This window comes from Leiobunum rupestre, chromosome 1 (genome assembly GCF_980474605.1).
Source record: "Leiobunum rupestre chromosome 1, qqLeiRupe1.1.hap1, whole genome shotgun sequence".
Taxonomy (NCBI): Eukaryota; Metazoa; Arthropoda; class Arachnida; order Opiliones; family Sclerosomatidae; genus Leiobunum; species Leiobunum rupestre.
The window spans coordinates 9,759,692-9,777,228 of record NC_143384.1 but is presented as its reverse complement, the minus strand read 5'-3'; positions in this window follow the sequence as shown (position 1 = coordinate 9,777,228).

The window sequence follows — 17,537 nt, the reverse complement described above, 5'->3', positions numbered from 1 at the left end:
GAGAGCAGAAAAAGCTGAAAAACTATCACAAAGAGAAGGCTAGACAAAAAATATTAAACTCAAAAATTAGGTCTAATGTGAATTCGAAAACAAGGTTAAGAAAACAATTAGAAAATGAATTTAATCATGTAGTAGTGTAAAAATAAATTTAAATTTTATTTCATAGCTTCTATATTTGCACCTCTTATTTTAATTTTATCATTGACCTCTCTAACACTATTCAAATTTCCTATAACTGTTGATACTTGATATAAGTCGGGGTTATCCGCAAAGCGACATGACCTCCGGTAATGTGAAAATTCATTATCGACCGAGTCTTGATTGAAATTCCTTGTGAAAACGTATTTTGCGCCTTTCGACAACATAAATGGTATTATCTCTATCATACACAAAGCTAAAATGGAATAAAAAATTATAGGAGGGTTAGCCAAGTAATATATTCATAAAAACCTATTAAACCTACTGGTTTGCCTTAGACCCGACATTGTTTCTTGGCTCAATAGCATTTTTTTTCTTTGCTCTGCGGTGTAATAGTTTTCAATTCTTTGAACTTCATTCTCCCATTCTTCTAGATAAGTTAGGAAGTCCTCTTTCAGCCACTACATTTATTAAAAAAATACAGTCTGGAAAACCTATACATGTGTTATTAAAGCTTACTTTTAATCTAATATCAAAGCGTCATAACGCTTATTATCAAACATTTCGTTCGCCACGTCGGGGAGGAACAAAGGGTCAGCCGCAGCTTGACCAATAAATCTATGGTAAAAACAATGTCAAGTCTGACGCCAACATGGCGCCAGCCATGCATCACACTATAAACATGACACTTTTAGAAATATTTTACAATAGATAAATTCTCCTAAATGGCAACCCTCAATTCGGACCGACAATAAAAATAGTGGAGCTGGGGGAAAAGAGAGACGGGGTTCACGAAGGGGATACAATATTAAGTTGGGGACTCGCTAATCCCAAAATCGAGAGAACAATAAAGAGAGAAAACAACGGAGGGGGAACTAAAGATACCTATGGCCACAAGCATTCCCAGGACATCCCCTTCCTCGGACCCACGCGTCACCTTTGACAGGCGAGAATGGTCCACTTCGAAGAATGCAGAGAGCGTCTCACGAACCCCATCCATCTATAACAAGAACGCAGGGTTGAATTCGAAATAACGTAGGAAACTAAAATTTTGGAAAACTTTTAAATGATGTGAAAAATATCTACTAAACAAAATTACATTTCAAGAACTGCCTAAAATTGGTTGCTTCATGTTTTTCAGCCAATATAGTTTCTTTAGTTTCCTTCAAGAACTTCAAAGAAAGAGGTCGACAGTACGCGTACCGACTGAGGTGCAGGGTTCTGCCATAGTACTACGTTTAACAACTTTAGCTGAAGTGGAGTGACAGTGGTCGCTAGCAAAGAATTCAGATCAAAGGGTTCATTAGCAATGGGGATTTCCTTGTATATTGATTGACCTGTACTGCCATCAAAACCCCAGGAGAAATCCAAAACCAGATCGAGCTTTTTTATTGAAGAAAAAAAAATACTTCACGCTGTATCTCGATAATTCTTTTAGCGGTATGGTGCAGTAGAGAGTTAAGAGAAACCGATATACAAGTCTCACTGACAACTTGAATTCTTGAGGATTACATTTTTTTTTCCGCTTGAGCTACCATAGTATAAGGAGGGTATAATTGAAATCCACGACTATTAGCACCTTTTCTTAAAAAAATTTTGAGGTTTACGGATATATCGTCATCTATCAAAAGAGCTAGCTCTTCCTCTGGAGTGTAAGAAGGCAAAGTGTTCGTCATAAATGCTGCCTTGTTCCTTTTCAATTTTTCTGCTATTTTGTTTGCACGGTTTGGGTTCTTCAACGATTCGTTTAAAACGTAAGCAAGCCCTGAATTACCTTGATCTTCGGCTACCTTGGCGACAGCTTTGAAAGTTTCAAAATTGGCTCTGAACTTATTTGGTTTTGGAGTCCAGTGACAAGACGCCGTTTAGAACAACTCGAACCTTCTTCCCAGGATACCAATTGAGGCGCTTTCTGAGCTTTCCTCTACTCCAAAATGTAAATTAACACTCAAACCCTTTTCGTTAGAACCTTTCTCTATGACGAGGACTATAACTCCATTTTTTTTTATTTCGGTTTTAAAAGTTTTATTTGATCTTGAATTTGTCTTTCGTTTGAAATATTAGTACATTCAAAAAGATTAAGAATTTCGTTAAGCTCATCTGCTGGGTTTAATAGTTTTAGATTTACTATACAAATATCTTCCCGATAAACGATACTTTTATTAAACGCCATCTTCTTCAAAATGCCGGTCTACTTCAATCTTAAGCTGATGTTTTATTCGTTTCCGTTTTTAAAAGACTGCAATACGTTAAGCAATAAAATAATAAAAACAAACAATCAAAATGTTTTACGACGCTTGTGTAAAAGAATTTAACTGATGACCTCGGCCATTTTCAGGGAGTTTACTCGTTATTTTAAAAATTAATTGCTTAAAGGTTCCACGAGGTACCTAACTGAAACTTTCGAAATGTACTGACAAAATACCACAAAATGTGCCTATGACATTTGTAGCAGCGCATTCGCGCACCATTTTGAGATATGTAGGGTTAAAGTTGACTGAAATGGCTAAATTTCAGTTGTTTTCAACCTAAATCCCAATTTTTGCCAGTGTTGATTAAGTGTAAAATCAAAGTATGATAGATTTGTGATAGGCCTATATCAAAAGCACGGACTTGTAGCGCCACTTGTAGGCGAAGTAGCCACCAGCTGGAACTATCGTCTCCAAAGTTAAATTTTGGATATCATATCACCAAAACAAAGCCAAATATGTATAAATGTTAAAGGTAGATAAGCTGTGGATTTTTGGCCACAAATTCGGTCTCCCAACACACGGATAAAGGTGCGATGGATTGATTTTTCGTAAAGTTGCAGGTTGAACGGGGTTAGAAACTTGGCATATTGTGTTGGAAGGGTTTCCGAAATTTTCTGTAGTTCCCACTTTTGTTTACTACCCAATTTCTCTGTACGTTCCAAATTTAATCTAAATCGGTTAACTTTGACTAGGCCTAAGATGATGACGATCATTTCGCCATTTGATTCAGTGAAAACGGAGCTCCGCTTCAATTAAATTCCTGAAAAAGTAGTAAAACCAAAACGTACAATAAGCTCCATCCGTGGATAAAGTGTTAATGTATTTGTTTATAAAAGCAGTGAAATCAAGAGTATGCGTGAGGTCTTAAGCCTTCCGAAAAGTGCCGTAACTAGGGCGGTGGCAGCGGTACCTTGGCAAGGGCGCAGACCCGGGAGGGGCGCAGAAAGGATCAGACCAGGACCAAGTTTTGGGCCATGGATGGTAAGCAGAAACATACGTACAATACCTATTATTGCAGTTATAGAAGCTCGCACCGTGCTCATAAAAGGCTTGTTACGGAACTGCTTCCGAATGTCGAAACGTGTCTGCCTTAGAGGGCCACGAAATCCCGCATGGCGGATCCCTGGCCCAAAAATACGCTCGACTTTTAAAATGAGTTGAGGTGATTGCCTTTACTTATTATGAAAATACAAATTAAAAATTAAAACAAGTGGGTAGTTCGTTCTTCTTCCAGGAACCCAAGTGGGCGAGTTGATCGTTTAAGTCTTATAAAGCCTAAGACACGATCCGCAAGTGATATCTTCACAATGACCAGGATCAAAAATTCCAGGAGCTAAGCACTCGTAATAAAATCGCTTAAAAAATGTAAACATTTGAATGTCCTAAAAGCTACGTTCCCACGAGAATGGTTGAAAACGGTTTGAATCAGTTTAAATCATCTTCGCCTAGTTCACACAACTCATAATGGCGAAAGCGTGAGCTCGTCTTAGTGAACTAACTTTTCTTTACTTTTTATTTAATAGCTTACGTTACCCTTCATGAATATAGATTTTCACATTACTTAAACTATAAAAGTTTTAAGTCGTGACGCAGTTTGAATTTGAAAACTCAATCTGTGATCCGAGATTTAAAGTCTGAGTTGATACTAACACGGACCACACGAGTTGGTATTAGCATTGGCTAGACTTCCCTGCTTAAGTTATACTTCCTTTAAAAAATTATAATTAAACTGGTTGGGTCTACTAATACGAATAGGCGTGCGCTGCGTTTGAAGTAAGATTGGGCAACCCTTTTACTTTGAAACCCTTCAAATTTTTGTGACGCTCGACTTTCCTTTATTGAAAATAAAGTTATCTGCCACATGTTAAAGACCTGTTTCATCTTAAACAGTTTGATAATTCCACCCAATGGTAAATGCTAATCTCCTTCAATATTTTCGATATTTAAGCATTTAGCAATGGGAATCTTTGAAAATACTTTATTCACTATTGGCATGACCGAACAAGAGGTTCCCTACGAAAGATTTTATTTTCTAAGACCACCTCCATGTTGCAACTTTTGGAAACCACTGCTTTTAACAAATAATTATTCGAATCGGTGAATTTTGATGTAAAAACGTTTTTAAAGAAATATATTTTATTGTAAAAATTTCATGGCTTTATTATTCACTATAATTTTATGTAACAACGACAAAATACTAGCCACTTTTTCCGCAAGGCCTACATGAATGACCACATCCATTAGAACAGCACTTCTGATTGGTAGGACAAGAATCTGGATTGCTCCGGCATTCTTCTACGCACAATCCTAAGGTTCATTTCCGAACCGGTGGACAAACGCAAGTACTACCGTCGTTCACTATCAAAATAGACAAGTTAATAAAAATAATCAAGTTTAAAATACCTCTAAAGATAAAGTGTAAGTTATTTCTAAAATGTATGTAATGTCGCAAAAACTTAAGTGCTACGTTGTTAAGTAAAATACCACAAAATTGTTATGTCAATAGGCATATTTGAAGCAAAGGGTTGTGAAAGAAAAATGGACGTTTTGAGAATTAAAATTTGATACAAACAAACAAGTAAATTTACTTTCTTAGCATGGAAGGATTAGTTTCAGCCGATACTAACACGGACCACAAGAGTTGGTATTTGGCTAGACTTCCCTGCTTAATATGAATAGGCGTGCGCTGCGTTTGAAGTAAGATTGGGCAACCCTTTTACTTTGAAACCCTTCATATTTTTGTGACGCCCGACTTTCCTTTATTTTGGCGCCCACAGAAATTTAAAATTTTACCCGTGCGCTTATTGGTTCCCGGTTTTTCTGTAGCACTGTTGGCAAACAGAAAATAATCTCAGTAGATGTAAGATGGAATATAAAGACAAAGTCTATTGCATTATATTTTTGAGCTGCTATAAAATCCGATACGTTTGTAAAATAAAGTATTTTTCCAGTTCTTAGCTATAGAGATTATATTTTCTCCTTGAATTATCAGAAACATAGAAAGACCCACTGTTTGAATATTTAAAATTGAAGGATTATTATGAAATTCATGAAAAAAATAATTTGTTGGCATTGTATAATATCTTTCGCGTCACTAAAAAAATTTTCCCAACTTCAAATAATATATTTTGAGAAAATCAATATGAAATCTTTATAAAATTAAAAAAATAATGTTAGCACATTTTCTTTGTATTTCAACCCATAAACTACTTTCCGTGTAATAAAAAAATACATGTATATTATGGAAGAGACCAATTGAAAACAATACAAATTTCAAAACGATTTTCGAAATAATAAGATTTTAAACTCGCAAGTCAGTAGAAGAACCCGTTAAAAAGGAGTTAAGGTTTAAAATATATTTACCATGGACCAGTATCAACAACATCGAGAGGACAACTAATTTTGAGTTCATTTTTTTGTCTTCAAACGATTAAAGCTAGCAGGCAAACGTTAACGTCAACGCTCTCGAGTGAAACACTTTAGAAACAGAAGCGACCTCCTTTTGAAGCTTTCCGTTTTATTGCGATTGCAAAACAATTCCCGTGAAATACTTTACGAAAATATACGACGTGCTTTACAAGTTTTTCTTAAATTGCGATTTCATTCCGAGTGAAATCATTCAAAAAAAAGTGTACGATACTCTTCACAAGTTTCCATCTATAGCGGTTTTTCTCGAATGAAATTGTGAGATATGGTAGAATAGATTGGTTTTTCTGAATTTGTCAGAGCTGCAGGGGTAACGAGCAGTCCCTATTCGATTTAACTGTATCGTTAATAATTATGTGTCAAACGGAATGGCCTGATAATCTACGGGGCTTTTGTTAAAACCCGAAGCATTTAAGCGACTGAGTTCAGTGTAACAGGTACATGTAGGTTAATTCGTTTGGCTTTAAATATATCTCATAAATAAGGTTTATATGACATCTAATCGGGGCTGACAATTTTGAAGTGCGTATTGAATTTTTGAAAACCAATGACGCCAAAAATCCCCAAAGAGAAGAACATTTCCGTGTTACGTATTTAATCATCCTTCTTTTCAGTTTCGTATAACGTAGCATTGACCAAGCGACTACATTAATTCTTATTTATACTATGTTTACTTATTTATACTATCAAATCCAATCAAATTTATTAATAGCGATTGACTTAATACATTACAATTTTACAAAGGAAGTCGGTGGCCAAGTCAGCGACCGACTTGTGCCCCAGGTATAAATATGAAAATAAAAGTTTTCAAACGTTTTCAATTTGTAAAATAGACAATAGTTGTTTCTATAAAATATAATGAATAAAAAGTAAAAAAATATATGTCCCTCTTACGTCACAGGACAAAGATAAAAAAAATATAGAACTTCATACTGTAGATTCGAATTCTGATAGCTTTCTGATTGAGGTTATTGCAAACACTTTATGAGAGACTCTCATTAACCAATATCTTTCAGTGACATACTTATGTTTATTATGTAACTTATGCAAATACTTATAAAAGTAACTGTAATTAACATTAACGCCACATTCACCAAAAGCTTATAAGGAACGATGGCCCTTGATTTTAGTTGCGAATTGAGTAGCTTGTTTCCAAAGTCATTAAAGTGTTGACATAAATATACAGATTTTTACCGCTATTTGCGAAGTAATTTAAAGGAGTTTTAGAAATAAAATACATTTTCTATATGTTGTATATGGAACCCTTATCTCTCCAGTGGTATAGGCCCAACAGTTCTTAGCAATTTTAATTTATCATCAACCGAAATCGCAACTTAAGTCGGCTTCGATTTTGCAATTTTCGAAAAAAGACAATAATTGAAGTGTCGTATCTCCACACCGTGACGTCATTCATAAATTTTAGTTATATTTTCGTGTTTCCCGACCCTTTTTGACCTACTACAAATCATCTCTAATAATATAATATCTACAGTTTGGAATTGGGAAATTGTTTAAATAAATCTGTGGAATCAAGCATCTTTGAAAATATTTATAAAAAATAATTCTCATATTTTTAGGTTTTGACACCTAATTTGTGAACTCTACCAAATGTTTTATCAAAATAAAAAAATTATCCTGGAGAGCGAAGCCATTCCTTCAATATAATTCGTTAAAAACGGGATTTTTTAAAGGTTGGAAATTTCGACGGCGTCCAGGGGTAAATTTCAAAGCCGGTATCTCTAGAGCCTTGGATTAATTAATCCAAGCTAGAGCTATATGGAATGCGGAGCTGAAATATTGGTTTTTTTTTACTAAACAGGTGGGGATTAAATTTGGTGAAAGTTTCACTAAAATCGGAGTGGGTGGCGTGGGGACCTTGGGTGATTTGACATGGATTGACCCTTTGACTATTTCTACATTTTCGGTCACTTTGGTTGGTATCGCTCTCCTAGTAGGTTTTTGCAAATTTTGCTTCGCAATGGTGTCACTACTTAATAATGTATTTAGGCTCCCTATATTCCATATTCCTTTAGTCTGTCGAGGGTCAATAATTTCCGAAAGTCAACATTCCGTGCAAAATCTGTCAAGATAGGATAGCATTTTGTCACACCAATTGTTCATTTCAATTGATTTGCCTTTCAGGCTCCGGACTATGAAGTTGCAATATTTCTTGCGAGCTAAATGCAACTTTTTCTTGAACTTGAAAGTAATAAACTGGGCTAGGTCAGAGCTTTAGTTGGTTATTAACTTTCGTACACATAAACGTTTAGATTGTTGGCACAGAATTTACTGTACTGAGAGTTTATCTATGTATAAAGCCATAATAGCAACCTAAACTGTCGCGTAGGATGCTCTTCTAGTAAATAAGCCAGATTAAAAGGTGAATATCGTGATAATCGTATCGTCTTTCTCACCGGAAGTGAAAGGGTACACTGAGAAAAAAATCTTGTTAAATTTACAGGAAACTCTTGGACTCCGGTGAAGCCAAGAGGGTCCCATAAATTTTACAAGTTATGATGTTATCTGATAATCCAAATTCGTAGGTGTAAATTTTACTGAAAATATATTTGTCAATTTAACAAGACCTTGCTTGTATTTTTAATTATAAATCCTGTTAATATAACAATCTAGATAATGTAAAATATACAAGATGGCGGTAAAATGTATTTATTACCATTTATTAAAATTTTAACTATCTTGAAGCAGTTTTTACAAGAGGATCAGTAATACTAATGTGAACAGAAACTAATTTTTACGGTTCCCCGTGTAAAATGTACATTAGGTATTATGGTAAAATTTACACGGTGAAATTATATTAATGACATTCACGCTTTATAAAATAGGTCTTGCGAAACTATATAAATTATCGTTGAAAAAGTCAATTTTACTGACAATATATTTGTCGATTTAACAAGACCTTGCTTGTATTTTTAATTATAAATCCTGTTATTATAACAATCTAGATAATGTAAAATATACTGGTAGCAGAGATGGGCAAAAAATCATCTGGCGAATAACGAATAATTTTTTTTCGTGTCAGTTGTTATTTATAAATAACGTTACAATTAATTTATTTAGAGAAAAATATTTTAAATAAATCTAGTAAAACTTTTTTAATAGAATAATCTTATAAATAAAAAGGTGAACATATCTGTTTTATTAAATCATTTGAAATAAATGTATTTTGCAAATAAAGAAGACTGAAATATTTTGTCATCAGATATTTCGGGTTGGCGTAGTTTACAAATAGATCTTCAAAAATAGCTTCCGTTTATTTATTATTTAGTAGATAACGAATTATTTGAGAGGGCTAGACTCAAGGAAAATAACTGAATATATGACCAATTTATATGAAAGTTAATTCGTGTGTCAGAGACGAAATACAATTTTCGACACCATTTTTATTATAACAAAGAGTATCAATATTACCCAGCAATGGTGGTCACTATTTAATGGCACAGCGAAGGTACACTCTGTTTAAAAAGTCTTCGACAGGTGAAATTTTTGCCCTCTTTTTAATTCTGCTAGAAAACTATAATTGATAGATCGATGAAACCAATTGCAACTATTATTTATTTTCTAATATCTTTCGTTATTTATCGGTTTCGTCGGTCAAAAATTAATAGTTTAGGCGGGTACCGTCAAAACTCATTTTTTACAACTTTTTAAATATTGGTTCTACGGCACTGACTCGCGCGTTTTTGAATTCACAATGGTTGATTCATATTTAGAAAGTGGAAAAATTATCCCTCTACAACCAACGGTTGAGAAGTTATCGCGTTTATAAACTTTCGTTGAAACTAGGAAACACCAAAAATTCATAAAGCGACTATAAATAACGCCACTTCGACAGCGATCCAACAACATATATTTAATTAAAGGCTGGTTTAAAATTGTGGTAACAATTAATATAAACAATTTATAACGCAAATAGCGTTTTAAAAGCTTTAGCGTATAAAAAAGGATATTCTTAAAACCACTTGCCAAGTTGTCCTAGGAATTTGGTTTTTTTAAACCGGCCTTGAATTAAATATATTCTAACTGTTGTTGGATCGCTGTCGAAGTTGCGTTATTAATAATCGCTTGATGCATTTTAGGTGTTTCCTAGTTTCGACGAAAGTTTGTAAACGCGATAACTTCTCAACCGTTGATTGTAGGGGGATAAATTTTCATATCGAGTACATGGCAAATATTTTTCTCGGAATTTTCTATTTAAGTGTAACCATGTAACTAATATGGTGCAAGGTCTAATTTTAGTGGTGCAAGAGGGGTTTACTTTTTTAAAGCTGAAATCTGAAGTGTATGTTAAATCTGGGGTGCTGGTCATTAAGTTGGCCCCCATTTAGTTTTACCAGTACTGTCCGCCAAGATTGCAAGTCATAGATCACGAGAAAAGGATTGTGGCAGTGGAAAAAGGGGGAGGACTGACCGCCCCGGGTGCCAGGGTAGCTAGGGGTATCAGTACGGAAGGGCATCGTCGAAACAGTGGCGTAACTAAGGACCTGCAGACCCCACGAACGCGGGTGTGGGCTATTCATTTTCTCAAACTAGGGGGCCCTTTCGTTTTAAGTATTTTTACAAGAAAAACTTGTAAAAATGGAGAAAATGGGTTACGGGACGAACAAAAGACAGGCTTTAAACAATACTAAAATTCAATCTCACTCAATATCCTACGGTAGAAATCGTAAAATAATATTTAAAGGTAGCTTTTGAACATAATATTTTAATTTTAAAATTTTTATGAATGAAATTCGCGGTTTTTAATTTAAATAAACATATTATATATTGCATTCCATTTACTACGACACTACTAATACTTTATAACAAATACATTTTTTTTATAAAGGGGCCTTTTGATATCCTGCGGGGGGCTCGTAATTTGTCATTACGGCACTGCGTCCAAAGCTTCTAACTGGAGGTGCTTTGTCGGTGGCATTAGCGTTAAATGTTGCCATTATCAAGAAGTCAAATATCCCGCAACAGTTTACTCAATATAGTGCGATAAACATTTTTTACGAACCTTGTATTTACTCGATCAACTAAAACAAAAAGAACAAAGGTCTCCTTAATCCTTATTCGTTATTTAAATTAAAGAAAATATTAAATTTTTACCTCTCCGAGGGGACAAAGTCCCCTAGGAGGGGTTATACAACGACCGTGTCTGTCTGTGGGTCTGTGGGTGGGTCTGTGGGTCTGTCTGTCTGTCAGGACTGCGAACGCGTTCGCATTTTCGGTGCAAAGTGTAATCACTGCGTACGCAGTTTCTCAAAGGGTTGGCAAAACCACCGTGTGACGGTGAGCGTTAACGGATGCATTTGCGGTTTGGTTTGGATGGTGTTTTTTCGCTCACCGTCGTGACGGTTTGGTGTATTACGTTTTTGTAATGTTTATGCGTAGGTTGTGAGTGTTGAATTTGTTGTGTTTGTGTTCTGATGGTTGTGCATGTTGAGTCTGTTGTGTTTATATAGGCGTTTTCTCTCCAACTTCTTCTTAATGACTTTGGGACGGACCGAATGCTGAGTGTAATGCTACCTCTCAACGTCCAATGGCAGGGTTTCCACCAGTTGTACACGGTATTCGTCTTAGTATCAATTTGCGATCGCATCGGGCGGGATTTGAACCCGAGACCTCCTGATTGACAGGCGGACGTTCTACCACAGAACCACCGACACTTGTTACGCCTTATTGAAAATTAGACCTTCAGCTTTATCGGAAGCGTATTTAATAGAGTACGAAATTTTGGTTTAATTGAAATAGAATTGAAATTGAAATTATTGCATCGAAGAAATTCTAATTTAGCGTTTCTCTATTGATTAAAAACAAATGCGCCACCCAGGTTTCGTACCCAGACCATTCGGCTTGGCAGTCGAGCGCTCTACCACAGAACCACCGATAGCTGCTTAGATTCACTGAAATTAAGACAGGCATCGTAAGCATAATAGGTAATAAAGTCTTTTTTTATTAATGAATTTATGAAGGCCTAATCTGGTATTTTTTAAAGGTTAAATCTTGTTTTAGCGCAGTCAGCCGAGATTAGAGGGTTAAAGGGTAGACCCTGTGGGTGGTCCACTTTCTTAACGACCTATATATAGTTCTGTTAATTCAAAGGAGATAATTTAACGTTAATTGCTTTAAAAGCTGGCGGTTAGTCAAGTGGCTCTCTGTGCTTTGTTGATGGTAAGGTTTTTGCTTCTTGTAAATACATTTGGTGTGGATATTTGGATATCTACGATTTCTAACGCAGTCAATGATTTCTTGGGTGTGCGAGTCATTATATGATATTGGAAATTGGACGGCATTGGTCTTTTTCATGTGGTATGCGTCACAACGTCAACAGGAAGTGAACGAGTCGTCCACTACCAGATATCTACGGTATCTTCATCAAGGGCGAGTGTTGAAATAAAATGAGCGTTAAAGATGCGGCAAGTATTTCGTAAGCGAGTAATTCCAAAAAGCCTCTGTAGATATTTCTTTCATTAAAATTTGCTTCGTATTATATTTAACTGATAAACTTGTTCTGTAAAAGGGTTTAATTCAATTGTGCATTGTTATAGTACGTCTAACTTACTGTTGTAACTACTTAACTTATGATATTCTGAATAAATTAAAATTGGTCGTTTCGTCTCAATTATTTTAATTATAATTAAAATTTTATACCTGGCGGGATAGAAATGGGTTAATATTTTTAACAAATAACTCTAAATTGCGGAGATATATCTTTAAGGGTTATCTCGAGAAATTAATACCACTAGGGACAATTCTACCGAGGAGAGGTATATTTTGGCTTGCCAACTTGTTTATTCCGCAAAATAGATGACTGAAAATATTTTGTAAAAAAACAATTTAACAAATGAATGTTCATGAAATATTCGTAAAATATTATTTTCCAGATAATAGTCGAAAATATTATTTTTTAAATTATTTACCAAATAAGACCACGACAAAATATTTGTTTAATTGCTAAATAACTATACCTAAAATAATTTGCCCTGTCAATCGACGATTAAATATGATCAGATATTTTGTTATTTAGTAATTTATTCGTTATTCGCCAAATTCATTTTTGCCCATCTCTGACAGGTAGGCGGTAAAATTTATCAAATACCATATATTATAATTTAATACTATATTCTAGTACTTTTAACGAGAGGATCAGTACAACTAATGTTAAACGAAAATTTACACCGATAAATTATATTACTAACATTTGGGCTTTACTAGCCGGGGTACCCGGTACTTCCCGGGGAGATAAGCCTATTACAGTAAAAAGTAATTATTCCCCGAGGAAATTAACCTAATTTAGGTAAGGGTAAGTTTTCTAAGGGTAATATGTGTATTACCTTGTTGTGCATTTATTTCCCGGGAAATTGCCTTATAAAAATAAATGAATCCAACTTTCTGAATAGTTCTAAAACTATACAGAAAGTTGGCTTCGTAAGTAAGTCTTAGAGACGAAGCCAGAACACGCTAAGCTAATTAGTAGAACGCTGCCATAAGTCTCTCTAGGCATGGCAGCGTAACCTATAAAACCATCTGATTAATGACAATTTTAACCAATTATACGTTGCTTACATAATAATTTGTCTTTTATTATACGGCTTAGTGTCTATAGAAGAAGGCTTTTAAAAAAGTGCTATAATTTAAGAATTTTTCGTGTGTATGGCCAAAGATAGAAGAAACTCGGTCTTTTGGCTAAGACCAAAGTGTAGTATCTTTTCTATATAATGCTAGCCCAGTTACATAAACAAGAATTAATCGTTGAAAAAAAGTGTTAATCTGTAATAATATGCATTACAGAACTCATGTTAACTTACTAACCATACTGATGTAAACATTACTAGTAATTAATTGTAAAAAAAATGCTCATTTTTTATTTAAGTAAGGGATGGACTTGTAAAAACCACAGTAATGTCGAGTAAACTATATAATACGAAAGGATCTGTATATTTTACATTATTAATTACTGTTGAAACTACTTTTTTTTCTCTCAGTGTAGAAAGAACGCAAAGGTGGTCTACTTTCGAGAAACAAGGTATTTCATGAGGTTCGGATAATAGAAACTCGTATAAATGTTGGAAAGAAACACTCAAATATTCCTCCTAAAAGCTTTACTATTCAGTTCAGTTCAGTTCATTTTCCACCTCCAAGAGGGTCCCTTTTAAATCACGAAAGCTCACATTTGCTTGCGCAAACGGGGCACGGTGGGGCACGGGATAAGTTCACCACGTGGGTCGTTTGTTCGGTTTTCTGAGAGACCACGAGCTGTCTTAGGGAATTTTTTTCTAGGAACCTTGGTTTAAGATATGTTGGGTGGCCTCCGTCGTTGGTGTAGGTGGTTTGACCGAGGTCAGTCCAAGCCATCTATTTACATATTTTAGTAGACATTTTTTTTTAGAAACTTTCATAGATGCTCTTCCTCTTTCATTTTCAAGTGAAGAAAAACAATTCCAATATCTTGAGTATTTTACGCAAATTCGGAGTTTTAAACAGTCAAATGGGTGTGGGAAAGTACACCGTCGAGTATTTGACGCGTTCTAGTGAGCTTAGAAAAGGATTATCTCTCCGGGGCCGGTCTCCCTTCGCAAAGATTCGAGCCTTTCTCGAAAACAGTTCAAACTGCACGTCAATCCGCTCATCCTACCAGTTGCTCAACCACCACGTCGAGTACCCTTCAATCTTCGTGACACTCTGGACAAAGAACTCGTCAGCCTAGAGAAAATGGACATTATCTAGAAAGTCACTGGTCCTACGCCTTGGATTTCTCCTCTGGTCATGGTGCCAATGCCTAAAGACCCCCAAAGCTACTGAATTTTTGAATCTCATCCGCCGCAGAGGTATTTCAGAACGCAATTCGTATACCAAAATCGCTCAATCTTACCGACGATATCATAGTTGGCGGAACCGACCAACAACATCCTGACGCAACATTGGACAAAGTCTTCCAAACCCGAACTAAAAGTTTTTAGCATGATCGTCAGCGAACACGGTCTGAAAATTGACCCGGACAGGCTCTCCGCTCTCAAGTCCGCGCCACCACCCAAGTCGGCAAATGAAATACTAAGTTTTCTGGGAATAGTCACTTTCTGCTCGAGATTTCTTCCGCATTTTTCAACGATATCTGAACCTCTACGCCGACTAACTTAACAAAACGCCCAATTTGAATGGGGACCAGATCAACGCGCAGCTTTCGACCAAATTAAAGCTGAACTCACTGCAGAGCGAAACCTGGCATTCTTCAACCCTAATCTGAAGTCTGAACTATACATCGACGCCAGTCCTATCGGCTTAGGATCTTTTCTAGTTTAAGTTGATAACTTGGGCAAAAGAACCGCAATCGCTAGTCGTGCGCTAACGTCCTCTGAAGAAAATTTAACAAAATTGAAAAAGAAGCTCCAGGAGTTGTATGGGACTGTGAAAAGTTTGAACTATATCTTTTTGGGCAACCGTTCACAATCATTACGGATCACAAACCATTGGAATTCTCCAGCCCGAATCGAGCGTTGGCGTCTTCGCCTCCAACGATTTGACTTTACCGCCCACTGCGAGAAAGGTGCTACCAATCCCGCCGAATTTTTCATCTCGAGCACCTTCGAAGACTACCGAGCCAATTTCCGACTCTCTACACGTCGACGCCTACGCGTTTCATCTCCTCAAACGCACTATTCCTAAGGCCATGACCCTAACCCAAGTCACCAAAGCAGTGGCTGATGACCCCACTATCCAACACACTATACTCCAATTTAAGAAGTGGAAAATACTGGACCCGTCGGATAACTGCGATGTATCGATCGCCAAATTAGCATCCTTCGAGAAAATAAAAGATGAACTTTCCGTCATGGAGAATATTCTCACCCGGGGATCTCGCATTGTCTTACCAGCCTCTCTTCGCCAACTGGCAGTTGACCTCGCACACGAAGGTCACCAAGGCACTACCAAAACGAAACCACTCTTACGTGGTAAGGTGTGGTTTCCGCGCATGGACACGATGGTTGATGAAAAAGTGACCTACTGTTTAGTTTGTCAAAGCACAGGACAGGGTCGCGAGATTTATATACCCCCGTATATAAATCTTTAGTGTTTGTGGAGATTGCTCGTTCAACAGCCGCTGACAAAGTCGAGCCCGTTCTCAAACGTTTATTCTGTACTTTTGGAGTCCCGACCACATTTAAAAGTGACAACGGACCACCATTTAATGGTTTTGAATTTGCTGATTTCTATACGGAAATGGGTTTCCACCATCGACGCATCACCCCTCTTTGGCTCTCAGCCAACGGCCTGGTGGAAAGACTGAACCGCACCTTGAATAAATCGCTGCAGACCTCAGCGATTGATGGAGTCAATTGGCGCGATGTCATACATCAATTTCTTCTGAACTATCATTCAACCCATCACTCCTCGACACGTTTTCCTCCGGCAACAATCATTTTTGCCGTTAACTCAATTGCAAGCTGCCACAGCTACCCAAGAAAGTAGACGTTACTTCAACTCACGCGACGTTTTGCGCAAATAACAAACGCGTCAAAGACCGAATGCAATTTCACGCCCATAAACATCTTCGCCACAACGTTCGTTCTTTTTCCGTGGGCGATTGAGTGCTTGTTAAAGCAAAGAAGCGAGGTAAACTCGTATCGACATTCGCCACCGACGTGCTAATCGTTAAAGAATTAAAGGTTCTTTGAAAATTCAAAGCAAAGCTACTCTAAGCATTTTGAAGGAAAGGCCCAACCAGAACCTCCAGGTGACGTGGACGACGATATTCCTCGTTACAACATTCGAAGACGCTGAGAAAACCCGCCAGTCACAGCATCTCCGGAACAACAACAGACATAACCTGCGACCGAATAGAAGACCTCCGCAGTTTTTAGTTTCACATCGAATATATATTCGAAGTGAAACTATTGCTATGGACGGAAGGTCGTTAAGTGTTTTTTTTGTTTGGCGTCGGCTTGGAAAGCGACGACACGGTAGATGGAGCTACAAGCTTCACGCCGAGCTTTGGTGGGAAATTTGAAATAACGTTTCGCGGATCGTTATATAGTTTTTCTGGCGGGAAGTTTGAAATTAATAAAAATAATTAAAAGAAAAATAATTAAAAATGTAATAGGATTAATTTGGCGGGAAGTTTGAATTAGACAATATCTTTCGATATGCTAGAATGGGATTATAATTGGCGGGTGGCAGGAAGTTTGAATTAGACAATATCTTTCGATATGCTAGAATGGGATTATAATTGGCGGGTGGCAGGAAGTTTGAATTAGACAATATCTTTCGATATGCTAGAATAGGATTATAATTGGCGGGTGGCGGGAAGTTTGAATTAGACAATATCTTTCGATATGCTAGAATAGGATTATAATTGGCGGGTGGCGGGAAGTTTGAATTAGACAATATCTTTCGACATGCTAGAATAGGATTATAATTGGCGGGTGGCGGGAAGTTTGAATTAGACAATATCTTTCGATATGCTAGAATAGGATTATAATTGGCGGGTGACTGGAAGTTTGAATTAGACAATATCTTTCGATATGCTAGAATAGGATTATAATTGGCGGGTGGCGGGAAGTTTGAATTAGACAATATCTTTCGACATGCTAGAATAGGATTATAATTGGCGGGTGGCGGGAAGTTTGAATTAGACAATATCTTTCGATATGCTAGAATAGGATTATAATTGGCGGGTGGCGGGAAGTTTGAATTAGACAATATCTTTCGACATGCTAG